Raw genomic sequence first — 21,174 nt, forward strand, 5'->3', positions numbered from 1 at the left:
ATGAGCTGAAGCCAATCCCAGGCCCACCCAGGGGAAGGAGAGAACAAATTCTTATGAGTTGTTCTCTGACCTCTACACCCACTGTGACATGAGTGTGCTCCAGCCCCCATACACACACACACACACACACACACACACACACACACACACAGACATACAGACACATAGACACACAGACAGGCACACAGACACATAGACACACAGACAGGCACACAGACACATAGATACACAGACACATAGACACATACAGACATACACACATATACATAAACACACACAGACACATAGACACACATATACAGACACATAGACACACAGACACATAGATATACAGACACATAGACACACAGACACATAGATATACACACAGACAGACACATAGACACACTGATACACAGACACACACACACAGAGACACATAGACACATAGACACACACAGCCACATCAACAGAGCCACATAGACACACAGACATATAGACATAGATATACAGACACACACACATAATCACACACACACATACACCACGTAAAATTTAAAAACCAACCGAAGAAGGAACAAACACCGGAAACAGCGCCCTGGGAAGCAGCTTGCGAGCCGCCCAGCTCTCCCCTCTTCACTGATTTTCCTCGTCCAGCTCCATCTTGGTCAGATATTCAATACTTCCTTTAGGAGAACACATACATTTGTTTGACTTGCAATATTGAATTTGGAGGCCGTTCAGCAATTTCAAATTTCAGGAGTGGGGCAGTGGGGAGACACTGTAAATTAAAAAATTCTTTCCTCTTCGGTTTCTACCCAAGATTGTATATTTTTTGATGGCAAAATTAGGGATTAACTATAAACATGTGTTTGTTCGATACTGACGCGGTTGTGAGAACAATGGCCGGAGCCACGGGGCTGGGGGAGGGTCTGCAGGCTGCAAATCTTCCGTGGGGGGGGGGGACGGAATGCTCTGTCTCCTGCGAGCTTCTACAAGGGTGGAGAAAGAAAAGCTGGGCTCAGAAAGGATGGGGTATGGGAGGGCAAGCTCCAAAGGAGAGTGAGAAGGAGGAGCCCTCCCACCAGCAGCGCCGACTTCAGAGTGCTGCAAAGCCTAGCTCCACTCAGGCACCATCCTGCCGTGTCCCCAGCCTTCTGGACTGTTCTTTCTCTTCAGCATCTCTACTCTAATGCTTCATTTCTCCCACAGCTCCCCACCGGACTACGCTGAGCACCTCTCACGTGCTAACACTGTGCTGGGCTCCAGAGACTGCCATGGCAGGTTAGGAGGTGGTGGCTGCTCCCACGGCTGCACTCCGTGTGAAGCAACAGCCAGTAGGCCACTTGGGTCACGAAGAGCAGATTTCTGACATGGATTGCAGATGTGTGGCACATCAGAAGCAGACAGAGAGCACTGCACCTGTGACTGTCCCAAGTGGATGGGGAATGGGTTCAGGGAAAGGTCTGTGGATGAGAATCTGAGTAGAGTTTGAAGAATAAAAGGAATTGACTAAGTGAAGGAAATCTAAGTGAAGAGAGTCTTCCAGGCAGAGAGGGAGGGGCCTGTGCAAAGGCCCTGAGGTAAAACAGCAGAAAGATTTGGGGTTAAAATAAGGCCAGCGAGTAAGCAGATAGGAAGAGTGTGGCCTAGCCAGGGAAGTCAATCAGATCTTCTGGAAGATTCTACCAACAGAAATCACTGGAGGGAAAAAAGAAAGAAGAGCACTGAGTGACCCTCTAGGAGGGGAGCCCCATGGAGACAACAAATCAGAGCGAAGCAGGGATGACAGATGCTGCTTCGCTGATGGGATTAGAAAGGAGCCTAGTGGCAGTGTGACAGGGAGCTGAGAAAGGGGCCTGACTGGAAGGCAGGTGAGCTCGGGGTGTCAGTGGACACCCAAGGGTATCAAGAAGGAAGCAGCCTGTGCTAGGAGACTGTGAGAGGAACTGAGCAAAGCAGATCCTGGGAGCACTGGACTGAAGAGCCAGGACCGGAGAGGAGGCCAGAGGGGTTGGGTAGATGGCCCAGTCTGTAAAGTGCTTGCCACACAAGCTTGTGGCCCTGGCACTCATGTTAAGAGCAGTGGGGGTATGGTGGCATGCATCTGTAACCCTAGCTCTGTTGGGCGACAGGCAGATGGCCCAGCCGATCAGTGAGCTCAGTGAGAGACCAAGTCTCAAAAGGTAAGGCGGAAAGTGAATGGATGAATGAAGGAATGGGAGTCCTGAAAGGAAAAAGGAGGGCTGGGCAGGTTGAGGAGACCACCACAGCAATTAGAGTGAGGTACCCATTGTGTTAGCTGATGCTGACTTCCTTGAAGCTGGGCATGGTCGTAGCAGACACCTATAATCTTCAAGAAGGTGAGGCAGGAGGATTATGGCAAGTTGGTGGCCAGACTAGGCTTTGTAACGATTTCTAGGTCAGCCTGAGGCACAGAGTGAGACCCCATGTGAAAAGCACAAACAAACAAACAAATCAAACAACCCTTGAGGTGACGTCACCATTTCCTTGCTGCTCTCACCTTACAGAGGGAAACTAGGGCACCTCAAGCCCCCATAGAAGTGGCTACAGAGCAGTGACAGGCCTCAGGAGAGAGATTCAAACGGTGCTAGCAGGAGCCAAGCCCTTACTGGGCACTGTCCCACCTGCTTTTTAAGTAGGAGCATTAGGAAGCCAGCTTGGTCTTTGTCATAAAGAAGAGGCATGGGGCACCTTAACTGACAGGCAGCAAGGCGACCCAGGCTGGTGGCTTAGAAATAGACGTTTGTTGTGCTCCTGAGCTGGCTTTTCCCAAGACCCCTCTCTACCTTACAGACGGGCCTGGGTCCTTCCATATCCACTTCTCTGTGTCTTTGTCTTAATCTTCTGTTCTTTTGTTTTTGTTTTTGTTTTTCTGAGACAGGGTTTCTCTGTGTAGCCTTGGCTGTCCTGGACTCCCGTGGTAGACCAAGCTGGCCTTGAACTCACAGCGACTCACCTGCCTCTGGCTCCCTGAGTGCAGGGTTTACAGGCCTGCGCCTCCCTGCCAGGCAATCTCCTGTTCTTATAAGGACACCAGCAGGTGAAACTAGGACCCACTCTCACGGTCCCTTTTAACACCCTGCAGTGCCATTCTGAAGTCCCGAGTTACAGATTCACCACAGGGACCTGTGCACACGTGTCAGTCCGTTACAGTGGCCGGACAGAAATCGTTCGTACAGAAAGATGCAGGACATAGAAGCTGAGAGGGATAGAGGCTACCGGCACTGGGAAGGGCTAGAAGGGTGTGTCCTGTGGGTGTGTCCTGTGGGTGTGTCCTGTGGGTGTGTCCTGTGGGTGTGTCCTGATAACAGTCAGCTCTGGGCTTCTGGAGCAGCTCAGAAAACAAAGCTGATGGGAGGCATCGCTGGGGGCCCTGTGAGGTTCTCCTCTTCGTGTGGCCTCTTGGGCTTGCTTCCTTACAACATGGCCACCAGCTGTGGAGACCCAGCACTCCCACCAGGCATTCCCTGCCTTATGCTGCTTTCGAAGATTTTGTTTGTGTAACACTTGCTCATTGCTAGTATCTCACGGGCTATGGCAGCTTCCATGGCCAAGCCCAGGATCAGTGTGAGAGGGGTGGCACATGGCAACGGCACTGGGGGTGCCTGCCCTCAGCACACAGCAGGGAGGGCAGTACAGGTACTACATGGGGGCTGTAAGGTTGCTGCAAAGTGTGTTTTGAAGATGCTGGTGACCCACTCACATGTCAAGAACAGAAAAAGTCAACAGAGAGGGTGAAGCTGAAGAAAGTTGCTGAGCACGTACTACGGCCTGTGCCCCATCCACTGAGACCATCGCACAGACAGCGCACATGACCCCAGGGCTGAGGTCCACAGGTGTGACGGTCGGCTCTGTGTGCTGTCCCAGCAGACAGTCCATCCCTATGCTGAGTGAGGTCCTGTCCAGGTTACCTCTCTTCTCGGTGTAACGAAATACTCAAAGAGGCAACTTTAACAGTGAAGGATTTGTTTTGGCCCACTCCACCATGGTACAATCCACCACAGCAATAGGAGCTAAGGCCACTGGCCACATTGTACCCACACGTTATGAAGCAGACAGAGCTACGAGAGCAGTGTTCGGCTCACTTTCTTTCTTTCTTTTTTTTTTTTTTTTATAGTCTGCCTTCCCAACCCATGGATGGGTGCTACCGGAATTCAGGGTGGGTTTCCTCATCTCTGTCAACTTCATCTAGATAGTCTCTCATGGGAATTCAGAGAGACTGACCTGATCTAGATGCTCTATCACAGGCCCAGAGGCTTGTCTCCTCGGTGATTCTGGATACTATAATATGATATGACAAGTCAACATTAGGCATCATTGGCCCTGACACCCAGGACCTTAAAATCCCTCCTTATTTGGAAGTAGAGTTGTTGTAGATGGGGCTGAGATGAGGGTACACTGTGTACTCCAGAACCAAATGTGCATGACGGAATCCCTAGAGAGAGGAGAAATGTACACATGGACATGTGCATGTGCAGATGCTCTGTCTAAAGACAGAGACAGATGGGAAGGCTCTGTGGCAGAGGCTTTGGTATAAGGCCCTGGATCCTATCCCTGGTACTGAAGACAAGGAGAGGGAAGGGAAAGAGAGACAAAGGCTGAAACTCACTTGGTAGAGTGCTTGCCTAGCATACCAAAAGCCCTGGGTTTGATCCCTAGCACTGGATAAACCAGGTGTGGCCATGCACATCTGTAAATCCCCACTCTCTGAAAGTGGAAATAAGAGGGTCAGAAATGTAAGGTTTTCCTGGGCTATATAGCAAGTTTGAGACCAGCCTGGACTGTGTGGGAACTTGTTTTTTAAACAACAAAAACCCCAAAACAAATGGAGGCTGGGAGAAAAAAGAAATATAGAGGCAGATGCCAGGCCGTCAGGATAAGGCTTCTACAAGCCAAAGAACACCAAAGCTTGCCAGCAAATCCCCAGAAGCTTGGGAGCAGACAGGGGACAAACTTTTCTCCTCAGCCTGGAAGGAAGCAACCCTGCCCACACCTGGCTCTCGGATTTCTGACCTGCAGAGCTGTAAGATAATCAGTTCCTGCAGTCCGCGTGCGCGCTGCGTCTGCACAGCTCCATCTCTTCAGCTCCAGGAAGCTGAGTCCCTGGAGAAGAAAGAGTTCAGGAGGCGGACAAGAAAGCAGAAGCCAAGGCAGACATGGCTTCCGGGAGGAAAGGGCACCTTCCTACAAGACAGGCTCTGTAGACACAGCGCAGAGAGATAAGCTCGGCCTTCCTGACTAAGAAGGAAATCAGAGTTCCTCATTTCCCCCGAAAGAGAGGAGAGGAGTCAGCCGAGGGCAGCGTGATGATGTATCAATTAGCTGTTGCTGTGCTGCAAGCTCCTCCCCACCGCAAAACTTAGTGGTTTAAGTCACAGCTGTTGCCTCAGGCTCACAGTCTATGGGCGAGCAGCTTGTTCCAGTGCCTGGCTGTGGCGGGGTGATCATCTGTGTCTCTGCGCCGTAAGACCTCCCAGACTCCAAGAGACGAGCACTGCCTTGTCCCCACTGAGCTTGAGCTCAGAACTAGAAGGACATTAGGGACGTTCTGTTGGCTGAGTCAGAAGGGAATACAAAGTGCACAAGGAACACTTTTCACACTCCGTCAGATGATGAGGCTTGACGTCATCACTGCCAAGCGTGGGAAAAAGCTGGCCAGAATTCCAAACAGTGCCTGCCTCTGCCCATCTCAGAGGCCCTATGGGTGTCCTTGAGTGAGACCATACACTGGTTCCTTTAACTCAGAGTCTCTGGCTTCAAAGAAAGGTGGGTGCAGGAAGCCCTCATGTGCCCCACTGATGACTTGCTCCTTGTTTATGATGTGGCCATGGGAGCCCCTAAGCTCGCTACATCCCCAGCACCCCTGTCCACCTCCTTAGCACCTGTGTCTCTGTCTATAAAATGGAGTTCTGAATCAGAAAACCAGGGAAATAGCAGCTACTACAGATTTGTGGAGAGCCAACTTGGAGGTCTTCAGTTACTGTTTCTCCTCTTGGAGTCCTTGGTCATATCTTGTCACACATATATATGACATGGTCATGAGACATAGATGACACAGTATTCAGGCCTAAGAACCTACAAGGGCCTCAAAGCCTGAGCCACTAGCACTTATCAACTGGAAAGGCTGAGCTGTGGTGAGCAGAAATGGTGCCTGCATCTGAGAGTTTCCTGAGGGAATCTTGTCCACATGAGTGCCTCAAAGCCAGATCAAGGCTAGGGAGGTGTCTCACACGGCAGTGTTCGCTATACGTGCTGACCTGAATTCAGATCCCAGCACCCATGTAAAAAGTCACATGTGACAGCTCATCTGTGTATTGGCACTGTGGAGGTGAAGACAAGAGGTTCCCTGGAGTTTGCTGGCTTAGAGATAAAGGGAGGTAGAGGAAGTCAGCCTCAGAGATTGACACAAATGCTGCCCTGAGGAAGGGCTTCTTACTTGGTTCCCACTTGGCCATGGTGTTCAGGGCTCAGGAGCAGAGTGTCCAGGTTCCAAACATGGTTATCTTTTGGGCCTTCCCGTCTGGCCTCCATAGCAGGCCTGACTGGCACCATATCAGCCCCTTCCCAGAACCAGTCACAAAAAGGTTTGGGGAGGGACATTCTGTTCATCATGGAGCACAGAGAGCCTTGACATTGAGTTCAGACCTTGGCCTTGCCTGCTGTCGTTTCTTGGTGGTGCTACCATAAGGAGCCGTCCAGCCTGGCTGGCCCTGCGCACGACAGAGACTGGGGTAATGCAAAGGGCTTAAGTCCTCATCCTCCCATTGGTGATTCTGCTCCCAGGCCTGGCTTCTGAGGACATTCTGCCTGATGACTCAGAGCCTCAGGTGTGCTAAGGGATAGAACCGGGAATCAAAACATGCCTGTCGCCACTGGGAAGGCAGGCGTGTGTGGTAGGGACGTCTGAGCAGCTCCCAGGAACAGCAGGCTACATGGCTCCCAGCCACACAAACAGGCCTTGAAAAACCACAGGGCAGTGGGAAAGAAATGGCTCAGAGCAAGGCGGCATGGTGACAGAATTATCCCAACCGCCCAAATAAAAAGCTCTCTTCAGTCACTCATTTCTTTATAAAATATGGTCTGAGGGCCTGTGTGTGCCAAGCACCGTCCCAGACTTCCAAAGAATAACACACGAGTGTGTATGGGTGTGAGAGCCCTGCCATTCAACACATCAGAGCTATGGTAGGGGGGAGAGGGGGAAAAAAAAGAGATGGCTGGGATGTGGCTAGCACTTACTCCTGGTCACTGACACCATAAAAGCCACATATGAAGGGCCGACAACAGCACTCTTCAGTCCAAAGTCCTCAGGACAGCTTTTGGAGGGGATAGGATGCCTCTCATGGGAGAAGCATGGTTTACTAGCTTGCTACTCACAGCTCAGTCAGTGAAAAGTCAGATATGAATTTTTCCTCCCCAGTGTAGGCGGCAGCTGTGAGTGGTACAGAACCTGCAGAGATATGTGTGGCTGTACTGTGTACTATGTACCGGTCAACCCAGTGTTAGCACACCCAGGTAGCCAGAGAGGGAGACTCACCCTGTGGTCCCTTCCTTCCTCCCAGGGCTGCAAGTGCCTACAGTGGCTGGGTCTGCTGTAAGCAGCAGGAGGTCATAGGTAACCAAGAAGGCTGGCCCTGCCCACCCAGGCTCCCAACTGTTTAGGGAAACAGGAACACAGTCAGTGTAACAAGGACATTAATGTGGAGACCCAAGGGAGAGCGAAGAGAAGACACCTCCTAGGCAGAATCATAAAAGGGAAGCAGGCTCCCGCTGACCAGTAGGCAGGGAGTGAAGCATCAATGATGAGGCGGGCCAGGGACAGGCACTGGCCAAGAGGACTGCTTTGAAGCCGTGTCCTGCATAGTCTCTGCTAAGATAGACAGCAGGGCCAAAAATCACCCTTAGGAGAAAGCCACACTCCGTGCTGCCAGCCAGCCCTGCCCTGTTGCCTACTCTTGTTCTAGCTTGGAAATAGGGCTCTTGATTGGGAACCAAACAAACTAACCGGCCTGGACTGGATCATAGTTGTGTTTCCAGGTAGGGAGGAAGGACCAACGGTGTCCACACACATACAGAGAGGGCATGTGCTGGGTCCCCCAGACATGTGTTCTGGAACTGTGGTGACGACAGAGGGTTTCCATAGAGTATGGAATAGGGAGTCATCCCAACAAGAGAATGAACCACAGTCTTGAAGCCCTTTATAAAATAACTTGCCACTCCACGTGGCCATAAATGCACAGAGGGTGCTAAGACAGAGACAGAAAGCCCGCTGAGGGTGGTGGACACAGCTGATGCCTGTGATCCCAGCACAGACAAGGTGGAAACAGGAGGATTGGGGAGTTCAATGTCATCCTAGACTATGTCCTGAGTTTTGAACACCTAGAACAATCATGGAAGGAGGTTAAGATAACGTGGCTGCTTTGGAGAACTGTCTGGAAGCCTCTAGAAAAGCTGAACTGGGTGTATTCTTTGACTCAACAATCCCACCCCCAAGGGACATACTGAAATGTATAGATTCACCAAGGGACATGACTCCATTTGTCAATGCACCTGCCCACACTCTTCAAATTTGTTGTAGTCTCTGTACGCCCAACCCAATCCTTAGAGCTGGAGACATGAGTAGGGAAAGAGACAAAGGAGCCTGGAGAGAAACACGGAAAGCAAGGCTCCTCGAGGGTGGGGTGTGAACTATGAAGCACACCAGGCAGAGTTAAAGAGGTTGGGCTGGGGGTAGCACATGAGAGTCTGGGAAGCCCATGCACCCGGAAGACAGCATCTGAGCATCTAAGTGGCAGTGAGAGAGGCTCAAAGGGGTTGGCTGGGGCAGGGCTGGAGAAACAGTCTAAGGAGATGGAGCATCTGCAAAGGTCCTTGGGCAGGTGGTAGAGGGCCATCCAAGGGGCCAGGGTGGCTTAGGGCTGATATAGAAGAGGAGGAAGAAGGGGCTGAGGAGATGTCTCTGTAAAGCACTCTCTGAGGACCTGAGCTTGATCTCCAGGACTCATGGAAATATAACGCGGGCTCTGGGTGTAATGACACATATTTGTCATCCCAGACCCGGAGGGGTGGGGACAGATGGCTCCCTGAGTCATGATGTCCAGGAAGACAGACCCTGGTGTTGTTTGGGTTGTTTTTCTTTTCTTTTTAAAGATTTATTTATTTTATTTATTATGTATACAGTGCTTTGCCCGCACGTACATCTGCAAGCCAGAAGGGGGCATCAGATCACATTATAGATGGCTGTGCGCCACCATGTGGTTGCTGGGAATTGAACTCAGGACCTCTAGAGGAGCAGTCAGTGCTCTTAACCTCTGAGCCATCTGTCCAGCCCTTGGTTGTTTTTCTTTTCTTTCTTTTTTTTTTTGGGGGGGGGGCAGGGTGTTTGAGACAGAGTTTCTCTGTGTAGCCTTGGCTGTCTGAGACTAAAGATGTGTGCCACCTTTCTCTTTCTTTCTTTCTTTCTTTCTTAAAGGTAAAGCTGAGAGATGGCTCAGTAGTCTCTTGCAGAAGACCCAGATTTGGCTGCCAGCCCCCACATCCAGTGGCACAACCACCTCTAACTCCAGGTTCGCAGGCTCTAATGCTACCTTGTGGCCTCCACGGGCATCTGCACGCATGTAGCACACATAAACCCACACAGGTACCCACCCTGACTCACAAAAGGAAAAAGAGCTAGTTAAGAAACAGAAGCAAGAGGGATGGCAGGGTCCACCCTCCTGGCCACCTCCCTGCAGAGGCAGGAGTGTCCTCGGTACACCTGTATATTTTGCAGACTATTAAGTCTACCACGGAAGAGACCAGGACCTAGGCTGCCCGAAACCTGATGTGGCCACCCAGGATCTGACAGCACTCCTTCCTAATTAGCCCTTCTTTGGGGCCTTGGAAAGAACTGTCACAAATCGGAGCATATAACAATGTGAAAGCCCGGGCTACTGGGTTTGCAGTACCCCCAGAGAAGGAGCGTGGTAGGGCCACCCAGCAAAGGCACATCATGCAGTTCACATGCGAGCTATGTTCCATGCTGCCAACCACTCTCTGACGCCATAAACACCCCAACCTTGGCAGAGACCCTCCTAGTCATGTTCCTCACAGCCTAAACAATACACCTTTAATAGAAAGAAACACACAGCCCCATTTATACAGAGTGTAAAATAGATTAAAATAATTTTAAATGTATGAGTCACTCACTGAGACCTTTTTTTTAAGATCACAAACAGCACTTTGTGGTGAGGCTAGACATGAAGAGGGACTTGTCCTGCAGGGGACCCTAGCAAGGCGAGGGCCTGACCGGGCATGGAATGTTTACTGCACATGCCTGTGGCCTGGCTTTTTCAGGAGCGGGACCCTGAGTCCAGCCTTGAGCCCACAGAATTAATGACATAGGGAATACACCCTATTTTGTCCTCCATCATGAGTACCTAAAGAGCAGGAGGTGACCCTGCGCACTAGATATGGGAGGGTGCAGAAATAATGCTACAGACGTCACCTGGGATGCAGCCTTTCCATTTACCAAGTGACACCGAAGGCTGGAGGCGCCCATGTGGTGAAACACTCCTGCAGCCATGCCTCTTGTGAAGGGGACCTCCCTCTCTGACAGACAGCCTTGTGACTGATGCTGGCAGGCAGTTCCCCCTTTATCTACACCAGCTGCCCCCAGAATGCGCCCAGGAACTGTTTCCAAGATATCATGTGCATCAGAGCCCCCAGCTCATCCCTGCTCCTGAGACCCCCCGTGTATCTTCTCATGTGGCCCTTGGATCCTCCTGACTGGAAACTGCTTGCTGAGCATCAGGTCACACTACGCGAGGCTGTTGTGGGCCTTCTGCTCCCTTGGGGTCCTTCCCACCCACACTCAGCTCAAGCCAACTCTGAACACACGCTCCTTCATCTTTCAGACCCCTTCTTCACCAGCTACCTCCTAGACTGTAGCAGCCCCTCCCAACAACTCTGGCTGGGGTCTCAGTTCTCCCACACACAAGGGAAGGGAACCCCCAGACCTCTACCAGACCCTCCTGAAGAAGAAAGCTGAAGCTTGGCCATGCCTCGTGGCTTCTAGCTAGACATCCCAGGAATCTTATGTCTGCTGTCCCTCTGTCCCCACCTCTTCCTTTCCGTTTTCTCAGCTTTTCAGTTTCTCACACACCCCTCCCTTGCCTGCTTTATTTTCACCAAAGCTCGCGTTGCATTCTCTCCTTACTTATTTGCTCACTGTCTGTCCTCTCCTGTAAGTACTCACCAGTGTTCATGGAAAGCGAAGCCCAGGGCTGGGGTTTGGCCCGCTTGGTAGAATGCTTGCCTAGCATGCAAGAAATCCTGGCCGATTCCCGGCACAACAGAAAACAAGTGTAGTGGTGAATGTCTATAATAATCTCAGTACTTAAAAGGCAAAGGTCGGAGGACCACAGGCTTAAAGTCATCCTCAGCCATATAAAGTTTGAGGTCAGGGGCTGGAGAGATGGCTCAGCGGTTAAGAGCACTGATTGTTCTTCCAGAGGACCAGGGTTCAATTCCAAGCACCCATAGACAGACAGCTCACAACTGTCTAATAACTCCAGTTCCAGGGAGTCTGACACCCTCATGGAGCCAAAGCACCAATGCACATACAATTCAAAAATTAAGTTTTTTATATATATATATATATATATATATATAGTATATATACAGAGAGAGAGAGAGAGTACCTGAGATACATGAGCCTCTGTCCCAATGAAAAAGAGGGGGAATGGGGAATGGGGTGAGGAGGAAAGAGGAAGAGGAGGCAGCAGACATGAGTCCATACTTAATGAATGAAACAAATGTATGAGTAAATACTCTGAGGTGACAGTGGAACTCTGGAGCTTATGTAGTATAGGCACAATAACAGTTCTGAAATGTGTGTAAAATATGCATACTATAAAATTATCCTGTGCACGAGGCTGGAGAAGTGGCTTAGAAGTTAAGAGCATGGACTGCTCTTCCAGAGGACCCAAGGTTCAACTTCCAGCACCCCCATAGCAGTTCACGAGCATTTCTAACTCCAGTTCCATAAGATTTGATGCCCTCTTCTGGCCTCCACAGGCACTGCATGCACAGGGAGCACAGACACACGCAGGCAAAAACACCCATCTACATATACTAAAAAGAAAGTAAATGAACTTCTTTTTTTTAAAAAGGTGTAATTGAGGGGTTTTAATGACATTCACATTCACACTCCTCACTGCTCCCCTGAGCTCACCATCTCCAGGACCAAAAACTCTGTGCCCACTGAACACAGCACTTGGAGAAAGTACACTCACCATGCCCAGCATCAGCACCAAATCACGTAAGCTCCACACTGCAGGAACAAGGGTCAAGACAAGCTCAGAAGCTACTGTGAGCTGCTGTGAGCTGCTTCTCAGTGTTTGGGACACCTGCTGGGGCCAAGGGTGGGGTCTTGTCTCCATGTCCCCCCATTACATGCACAGTGAGGGGGCTGAAAAGCTCTGTAGAATAGGTCACAGGGCAAAGTGACTTACTGGCCAAAGGGCATCTCTTTCCTCCCCATCAACATCTGCCCACAGTCTCAGAATCTTCTGGCCTGGTCCCTAAGGTATTTTCAAGAACTACAAACAAAAAAAAAAACAAGCAAAAAAAAAAAAAAAAACAAAACAAAAACAAAACAAAAACAAAAAACAAAAAAAGAAAGAAAAGTATGTGTGGGAGGGGTGAGAAACCAACCAGTCACCCCAAGGCTTCCATTCTACCTCCTGTGGATGCTAGAGGTCTTCGGCACATGAGTCTGACGGGAGCTGTCCCATGGTTGGCTGATTTTGCTGAGTTTGTTATCCTCTAAGCCTATACCTTTTTTCCCCCCAATCATATGCCATGATTTTCTTATTTCCGCAGCTGAATAATATTCAATCATACGCACACATCACATTTGGTTATCTGTTTATCCAGTAATGGGCACCTTGTGGATAGAGTAGATGTAAACATGGCTTCCCTTAAACATGGCTGCCCTGATTGGCTTTAACTGTCAACTTGACACAACTTAGAGTCACCTGAGAAGAAAGCCTCATTTGAGGAACTGCCCAGATCCAACTGGACCATGCACGCATCTGGAGGGGAATTATCTTAATTGATGTAGGGACGGGTCTACCCACTGTGGGCAGTACCATTCCCTACAAAGGTGGTTCTCGGATATGTAAAGAAACTAGCTAAGAGTGAGTGAATGAGTGAGGCAGCGAGCAGTGTTCCTTCATGGTGTCTGCTTCAGGTTCCGGTCCTGACTTCCCTCAGCATAGACTATGGCCTTGAAGTGTATGGTAAATAAAAGTCTTACCCCCCTAAACTGCTTTCAGTCAGTGTTTCATCGCAGCAAAAGAGAAAAAACTAGAGCAGTGAGTGTATCAGTTACCTTTTTATTTGCTGTGACCAAAATACCTGACAAAAAAAAAGGGGGGTGGGGAGGGAAGGGTTTATTTTAACTCACTTTGAGAGTACAGTTCATCACAGAGAAGTCATGGTGTTAGGAGCGCGAGGCAGCTGGTTACATTGCGGCCGCCGTGAGAAGGCAGAGACAGAGGGATCTGCACTGCTTTCTTCATTTTATTCAGCCCAGAACCACAGCCTGTGGAATAATGACATTCATCTTTATGGTGGGTCTTTTCTCTCGTCGGCTAACCCAACAACCTAAAACCCCACACAGGTCCACCCAGTCTCCTAGGTGATTTTAGGCCCTGCCGAGTTCACAGCCAAAATCCAGCCTCACAATGAAGATACGAACAAGGCTTGGTGACCTTCTGGCTGCAAGAGGGAGAGAGGGAATGAGGAAATGACCACATGGGTGAATACGTGGCGCATTCTGCAGGTGTACACTTCTCTCATAAATCCCGTAAGCTCATCTCCCCATTCCCTGCTTCCTCCTTTCCCTCCCTCTTCCCCCTCTAGGCTGTCATACCCATCTTTGAAAGAAACCAGGAAGCTCTTCGTGGACTGGATCTCCCATAGTCCAGTCAAGCTGCAGGCAGGTTCCCGGAACAAAGGATCATGTTCAGAAGAGCTCCCACCAGCTTATCTTCCTGCGAAGCCCAAGATCCCCTTGTGGGGGATGCAGACGAGCATCCAGCAGCTGCCACTGCAAAGCCCGGACCAGATAGACAGCAGGCAGATACTCTGCTCAGAGACTTTGCCTTTCTTCCTCCACCTTCTTTGCCATTTTTGTTCTTTTCTTCCCCCTTACCCACCAGGGTGCAGAAGAACAGCCATTGGATGCTTGAAGAGGAACTTGTAGCCTGTAGAAAGTCCTCAGAAAGCGCCTACCCGGGGACGGGGACACCCTTATGCTTCATTTGTTTGACTAACTGCTATTTAAATAAGACCCCATTCAGCCTAGACAATTCTGAGACGTGACCAGGCTGCATTCCCCCCACATCTCCTGCCATTGAGGAATTTACCATGATACAGTTGGTAAAAAGAGATGTACACAGCTGCAGGATGCTGCTGCGTGTCTCCACTGGCAGCAACAGGAGTTTGACCTTGCAGGGAGACTTTTCTGGAGCCCAGTGTGGTCACCGGTCCTAGGTTTGAAGCTACTTGGTATTTATCCACCAGTTCCCACTAGCCCCTGGCTAATACACAGGCTGGGGTGAAAGGTGTGAATTCCTGGGTGCTCCCAGGCTCTGATAGCAGCTGCAGAGCCTTCGCCAAAGAGAAGACCACATGGTGATGATCCACTCACCATCCATCTGTCCATCATCCATTCATCCATCCATCCATCTGCCTCTCCGCCCATGTACCCACCCACCTACCCATCCATATGCCTGTCCAGCCACTCATGCATATACCTATCCACCCATCTATACATCCACAAGTACGCCATTCACCTCCCTACCCATCTTTGTACCCACCCCCCCCCCACCTTCCTATTTTTCATCCATCCCTCCATCCATTGATTGTAGCATCTAAAAGGCGGAGGAGGAACTGGTAAAGGATAGTCATAAGTCACAGCCCGGCCTGACCTGCAAGGACCTGCGCAGGCAGTCAGAGCAGAGATTGCCCCAGTCAAAGCTGCCAAAGCTTTTCGCGTCATCTCACTCTTTCTTCAGTTTGCCACTAACCGCGGAGCTGGGAGAGGGGATTTTATGTTGTGGACTCCGTGAAAACAAAGAGCAGGCTAAAGATTGTTAGTTGAAAGCCTCAAAAATACACAGTAGCTAGGACCTCCAAGTCCAGCCACAGCCCTTCCACACGCAGGCACCTATGGAAGAGACAGGCTGGAACGCAACAACCATGTGCTCCTATGGCACACAGCACTCACTCCACTGGGGCAGACAGTGGATCTTGGTGGCAGCGGGGTCCTCAAGGAACTCAAACGAGATGTCCGGGTGTGTGTGTGTGTGTGTGTGTGTGTGTGTGTGTGTGTGTGTGTTGCCAACACCCACTCCATTTCCCTTTAACCCCTGTCCCATTAACTCTGCAAGCTTGTAGGGTGCACCACCTCAGTAGCTCTCATCACCCCACTTTAAGAGGAAATAAATTCAATTGCTATATACCCAGGCACCTCAATGAGACCACGAAGTCTTGTCATTCGTCCCATTTTAGAGAAGGGGAAACCGAGTCACAGAGAGAACAGGTACTGTGTCCACAGTCCCAGTTAGCTCTTAACTGCAGGTCTGTGCTCACAGGGTGTGTCACAGGGGGACAATGCTGAATAGACAGGAGCATGCTGAGGACTCAGGCCATGCCAGGGACTGAGAGACAAGACTCTACAAATACAGGGCATCTGAGGGCGATGAGCCCCAGAGAGCGGCACTGGGTCAGAGTCACGGGGGTTTGAAAGCTTAGGTTTGGGGGGGGGGCTTCAATGCAAAGCAGGCATTGAATAGCCTATGGAAGGAGGGAACTGGACGGTCACGCAAGCAAGGAAGGCTTTCACTCTGTTCCGTCCCTCGCCATCTACCAGGCAAAGGACTCACTGCGCTCAAGACCTCATGGTGGTTTGGGAGCCTAGACTTCTACTTCTTAGTCTTCCTTTTATAGTTTCCTGAAAGCTTTCCTTTCTTGCCTTCTGCCTCCCCCTGCCCCGCCCCCCCCCTTGCCTTTTACCTTCTCTCTGCTCTGAGGCCACCATTTTCTCCTGCTCTCCTTTTGTGACCACCATCCCCCCTCAAATTGTCTCACTTTTCCTACAAGTGTAGGTCAATTTTTGACATCTCGCTTTGCCCACACCTCTGTCTCTCTCCGCTCCACTTCCCTTCCCTCTTCTCCCCTCCCCTCTCTTTTTCTTTCCTCCCCATCTCTGTGCTGCCCTCCCCACCAACCTCACCCAGCAAGGGAGTAGGGCCTAGCTCCCTCCTCCACCTGCCCCTCCCTCCAGCAGCGCCCCTGCAGTCTGCCTAATGCGTTTCACATGGCGTGTCAGTCAAACGCCCTTCTAATGTCCTTAAAGCACGCAGAAAATTGCAACCTTATGAAAAAGAAAGAACACGCACATGTACTTGTGCACACACACACACACACACACACACACACACACACACACACATACACACACTTGCCTGGCAGGGGTTGAGCATATGCTCCCAACCCTATTAAAGTTCAAGTGTGCAGTAGAGTAGTAGGTCATGGGAAAGCCTCCCAAGGCTGTCTCCTTCAGACCACCTTTCAGGTAGCTCCTGGGTCCACCTCCTAGGCTTTCGTTCTCTTCCTCACTTTGACTTGTTATTTCTTTCATGCCTTTAGGCCAAACTCAAGGAATGCCCCAGGACCTTTGCACTTGCTCTGATGCTGATCTTCCCCCAGAGCTAGCACAGACACTTCCTTCTTGTCATTGAGGCCTCAGTAGAAGCTCTCTCAGCTTCAGAATCTCCATGACTAAAGACTCCCTCCATCCTTTGTCTATGACCTGCTTAATTTTTTTCCTTTTTCTTCTTTCTTCTCCTCTTCCTCCTCCTTTTTTGTTTTGTTTTGTTTGCTTGCTTGCTTGCTTGCTTTGTAGTCCTATCTGTCCTGGAACTTGTTATATAGACCAGGCTGCCCTACGACTCATAGAGATCTGCCAGCCTCTGCCTCCCAAGATTTCTGTTACTAAAAGAGTGAGTCACTGCACCCAGCACAGCTGCTTAATTTTCAGCTGACTTCTGTCACTCTGTGCAGTCACCTCTGGTTTTAATTGTAGCTTTATTATCGTCTGTCTAGCCTGTTCCCACCTGCAGTAGGAACTAAAGGTTGTGGGCAGTGTGCCTACAGTGTTTGCTCACAGCAGGTGCTTAGTACTTATTGAACAAATGTTAGGATTCCTTATGGAGTGGGGAGGGGGTGGCTCAAGGCATTGGGGGACCCTAAGGCACCTGAGCCACCCCAAACCAGACCTTCAGGCCACTAGGCAAGGAGTTGTGGTAACCTCCCTGAACCAAATCAGATCCAAATTCCATTCGTAGTGCCGGTGTGTGCCTGAGCAAGCTGCTAACATTGCTGAACTTTGTGTTCATCTGCCAAATGGAAGCTCCTCTCTTACTTTGCCACTGATAGATGTAGGAGGCACTTCACGCTTGGGGAAACAGGATGTGTTACCAGCACTGGGAGCTGCCTGCCACACTCCAATACATTTGTTGTTGTTTTGCTTATTTATTTGTTTGTTTGTTTGTTTGAGAGAGACTGGGGTTTCTCTGTATAAGAGTCCTGGTTGCCCTGGAACTCAATTTGTAGACCAGGCTGGCCTTGAACTCATAAAGATCTACCTGCTTCTGCTTCCTGAGTCCTGGGATTAAAGGTGTGCGCCATCACTTCTAGATGCTTCTTAAAAGAAAGAAGAGAAGCATGGAGGAGAGGAGATGGCTCAGTCAGGACACTGCCTGTCCCACAAACATGAGGACCCATTTAGAAAGAGCTCCAAGCACTCTTGCACAAGTGTGCTTGTGCATGATGGTGTGTGCTTGTAATCCAGTGCTGGAGACATGAGACAAGAAGATCCGGGAGCCCCCCTCCCTCCCCCACCAGATGGTCTAGCCTGATTGGTGAGCCCCAAATTGCAGCAAGAAACTCTGTGTCAAAACACAAGGAGAACAGCTCCTGGAGAATGACACCTGAGGTTGACCCCTGGCCTTCACACACATGCGCGCTTGTGTGTATGCACATTTGCATGTACATGCACACACATAAATATTTTTGAAGGAAGCAAAGAAAGGAGGGTTGGCCTGTGTAGGAGCCTAACATATATTAGAGGGCTTGAGATGCCGTGATGTCAAGAGTAACTTCCTGAAGAATTAAGGGGGTTGGCGCTCAGCGTTGCCAGTGAGGCTGCAGCTCATTGCTTTCCCACTACCTGGGAATTTTATTTTCTGCTTACCCAAAGATCCCTTGCAGCATTATTTGGACATAGATTTTTTTAATTACAAACCATTCTTGGGCTTACATTCGAAAAATAACGGAACTGCCTGGGGACACTGCTCAGTGGGACAGCAATTGTCTAGCGTGCACGAGGCATAGATTTGATCTTCTGCATCACAAAAAGAAAAAAGATTTAAAACTTGAAGGGGAGGGAGAGAAAATCGGCTAAAATGTTGTTCCCATGGGTCCCCTCTAGTGCCCTACCGTAATTGAGGTGTCCCAGCTCTCTCAGTTGTTTCGTGGAAACCAGACGAATCTGAGATTCCAACTAACTGGCCTCCCAGGAACTCCTGGCCTGGACAGGATTCAAGAGCAGGCTTGGCTCTAGAGTTTCCTCTCCCTTGCTGACGCTTCTAGGTCAGGATTTCCCAGGTTGTAAAAACAAAATAAGGGCGCAAAACGAAACCAGGCCGTGGGACCCTGTTAAGCAGAGAAAGCTTGTGGTTGTTGGGATGTGGCAAAACAGAGACTAGCCTTTTTGGCCACCGGCAGCTGGACCGGTTCTGGTCCTTGGTTCCCTGTGCCCTCCCGTTTCAGGTGACCTTAAACCCTGTCGTAGTTAACCGGACCCGGGTGGTGCGAGGCTCTTTCTTCCACTTTGTAAGTTCCCACCGACCACTCTTCAAGAGCTCAAGAGCGAAAAGGGGGACACAGAAATTTTTATTATTTGTTTTTTAAAAGTGGGGCACCGGTGTGAAATGAGCTTGCGGCTGAGACCATGCTGGCGGCTCTCAAGGATCTACGTGCGGCGGCTAGACACAGTAGAAACACGGGTTTTTGGTGATCAGCACTCGCCCGACCTCAGAGGCAGCTCCCAGCATGGACCCAGTTTCCGCTTCACTGACGGCCCACACTCAGAGCTCAGGGCCTGGGGAAGCGCGTCTCCACACTCGCCCGCCGCGGAGCGCCGCCGCCACCCTGCCCGGAGTCCGGCGCATTGCTCAGCTGCTACCGACCGGGTGCAGGCAGCGCAGATAGAGTGTCCCCGAGCGCAGCTGGCCTGCCGGTTCCCAGTGCTCCTACAGCGGTCTGCCCTTCCCTTCCCTGAGTCCCTCAGGTCCTCCCTGCCCCAGGGCCACCAGAGCCCCCTCTCTCCCTCAGCCTCCGACGGAGGGCTCCGCGAAATACCGCCGGGGCCACGGCCGCCTACGACGTCTCTAAGGTTTGTTTCCCAGGACCTTGGGGGCCGAAAATTGACTTGTGTGGCAAGGGTCCAGGAGAAAAGAGAGGAATCTTCCCTTCCCCCCAAATCGCCCGCCTGGAAAGAGGGGCGTGGTCGATGGAGGCAAGGAGGGGCCCTTGATTCTGGGGACCCGAGTGGGTGGCACACAAACCAACGCCTTAAGGGCCTTAAGGCTCGGGTGGTTAAGGGGAGCCCTTTACCGCAGACCCCTGCTCTTAGAACACTTGGGACTCCCGGAGCCACCTGCTTGGACGTTTCCATCTAGTCTCAGGTACTCTCCCAAGCAAGGAAACTCTGATCTGCCCACGAAAGGAAAAGCATCCTTTTCTCTTGCTGGCTGGCTCTGTTTGTGTTCGCATTGGCTGATTCTGATGTATGCTCGGAGCACCACCGCACAGACAAAACCTTGCCACCTCGTTCTGCACTGGGATAAACAACCGCCTTTGGAGACCCTGCTTGCCTCCAATAATCCATTAATAACTGAAGGACTGCAGTCAGGTTCGGCCTCTGTGCCTGGAGGGCGCTGTCCTCTGAAGTTTGCTTTGAGTCCCGATTTTGCCATAGGCCTCTGGCTCAGCTGGCCTGGGCCAGTGAGGAGCGTCCCTAAGGAAGCCTTGGACGCACTTAGCAAGTAATTTACGTAAGATTGGGTCCTTCAAATTTAGCAAAATGAGAAGGCCTTACAGGAGCCAGAACTAGTTGAGTTGGAACCCCCTGCACCCATGTACGGGTACCCCAGTGGGTTCTACCCTTCCACAGTTTGGCAGAGTTGATTGGAGAAAAGACTGAACCCTCGGTCCCCTAGGCCTTCTGGCCACCGAACTCAGACCTTTGTTTGGAGCTGTAAGGATTAGCTTAGATGGTTGCTGGGGTCTGTTACAAGAGTATTTCACAATAACACTGGAGGATGAGCTGACCTGGGGGTTACTCCAAGGGCCGGAAGAAATTAGAGGCTCTCTCTCTCTCTCTCTCTCTCTCTCTCTCTCTCTCTCTCTCTCTCTCTCTCTCACACACACACACACACACACACACACACACACACACATACACACACACACACACACACACACACACACACACACACACACACGAATTCATTCCTTCCAGGCAGCCTTCCCTGGGGTTGTTTGTGAGACTGAATTAAGGATCCAGGACAGAGATGGTCTCTCTAAGACCTAGCATGACTGGGGTGCTAAAGAAACTGCTCACAAAGCCCTCACAAAATGTGGGTACTCTAGACCCAAAAGAACCACTTAGCCGGATATGAAAAGTTTGGTGCTGGAGAAAGTGTGCGGCAGTTAAGAACTCAAATTCTTGCAGAAGCCCTAGGTTGGTTCTGGTTCCCAGCACCCATAACCCCTCTGCTCCAAGGGACTCTGACACCTCTGGCCATGGCAGCTACACCCACATGCACATACTGCACCCCCAACACACACACACACACACACACACACACACACACACACACACACACACACCAAAAAAACCCACAAAAAAACTTGAAAATCCAAACATTTTAAAAATAAACCACCAACACGGGCGACTGCCACATTTTTAAAGTTTAAAGCCTTGCTACTGCATAGTGCTAATGTTTTTAATCCCAGCATTTGGGAGGCAGAGGCAGGTGATTCTCTCTGAGTTCA

The 21,174-nt window shown here is 50.5% G+C and overlaps 1 long non-coding RNA gene across 2 annotated transcripts; it reads right to left on the minus strand.

The window, feature by feature from the left end:
* Window positions 1-546: 546 nt before the first annotated feature.
* On the minus strand, window positions 547-8,082 carry LOC311604643. Of its 2 annotated transcripts, none has more exons than XR_014781597.1 (3): window positions 8,006-8,082; window positions 5,017-5,106; window positions 547-665 (listed from the first exon to the last, which is right to left on the minus strand). It is a non-coding gene; the product is annotated as an uncharacterized lncRNA (long non-coding RNA). The 2 variants fall into 2 exon arrangements; XR_014781598.1 differs by lacking the exon at window positions 547-665 and adding an exon at window positions 4,085-4,284.
* Window positions 8,083-21,174: the final 13,092 nt, after the last annotated feature.

The sequence above is a fragment of the Acomys minous genome (genome assembly GCF_964271855.1).
Source record: "Acomys minous genome assembly, chromosome: 9".
In the NCBI taxonomy this organism is placed as follows: Eukaryota; Metazoa; Chordata; class Mammalia; order Rodentia; family Muridae; genus Acomys; species Acomys minous.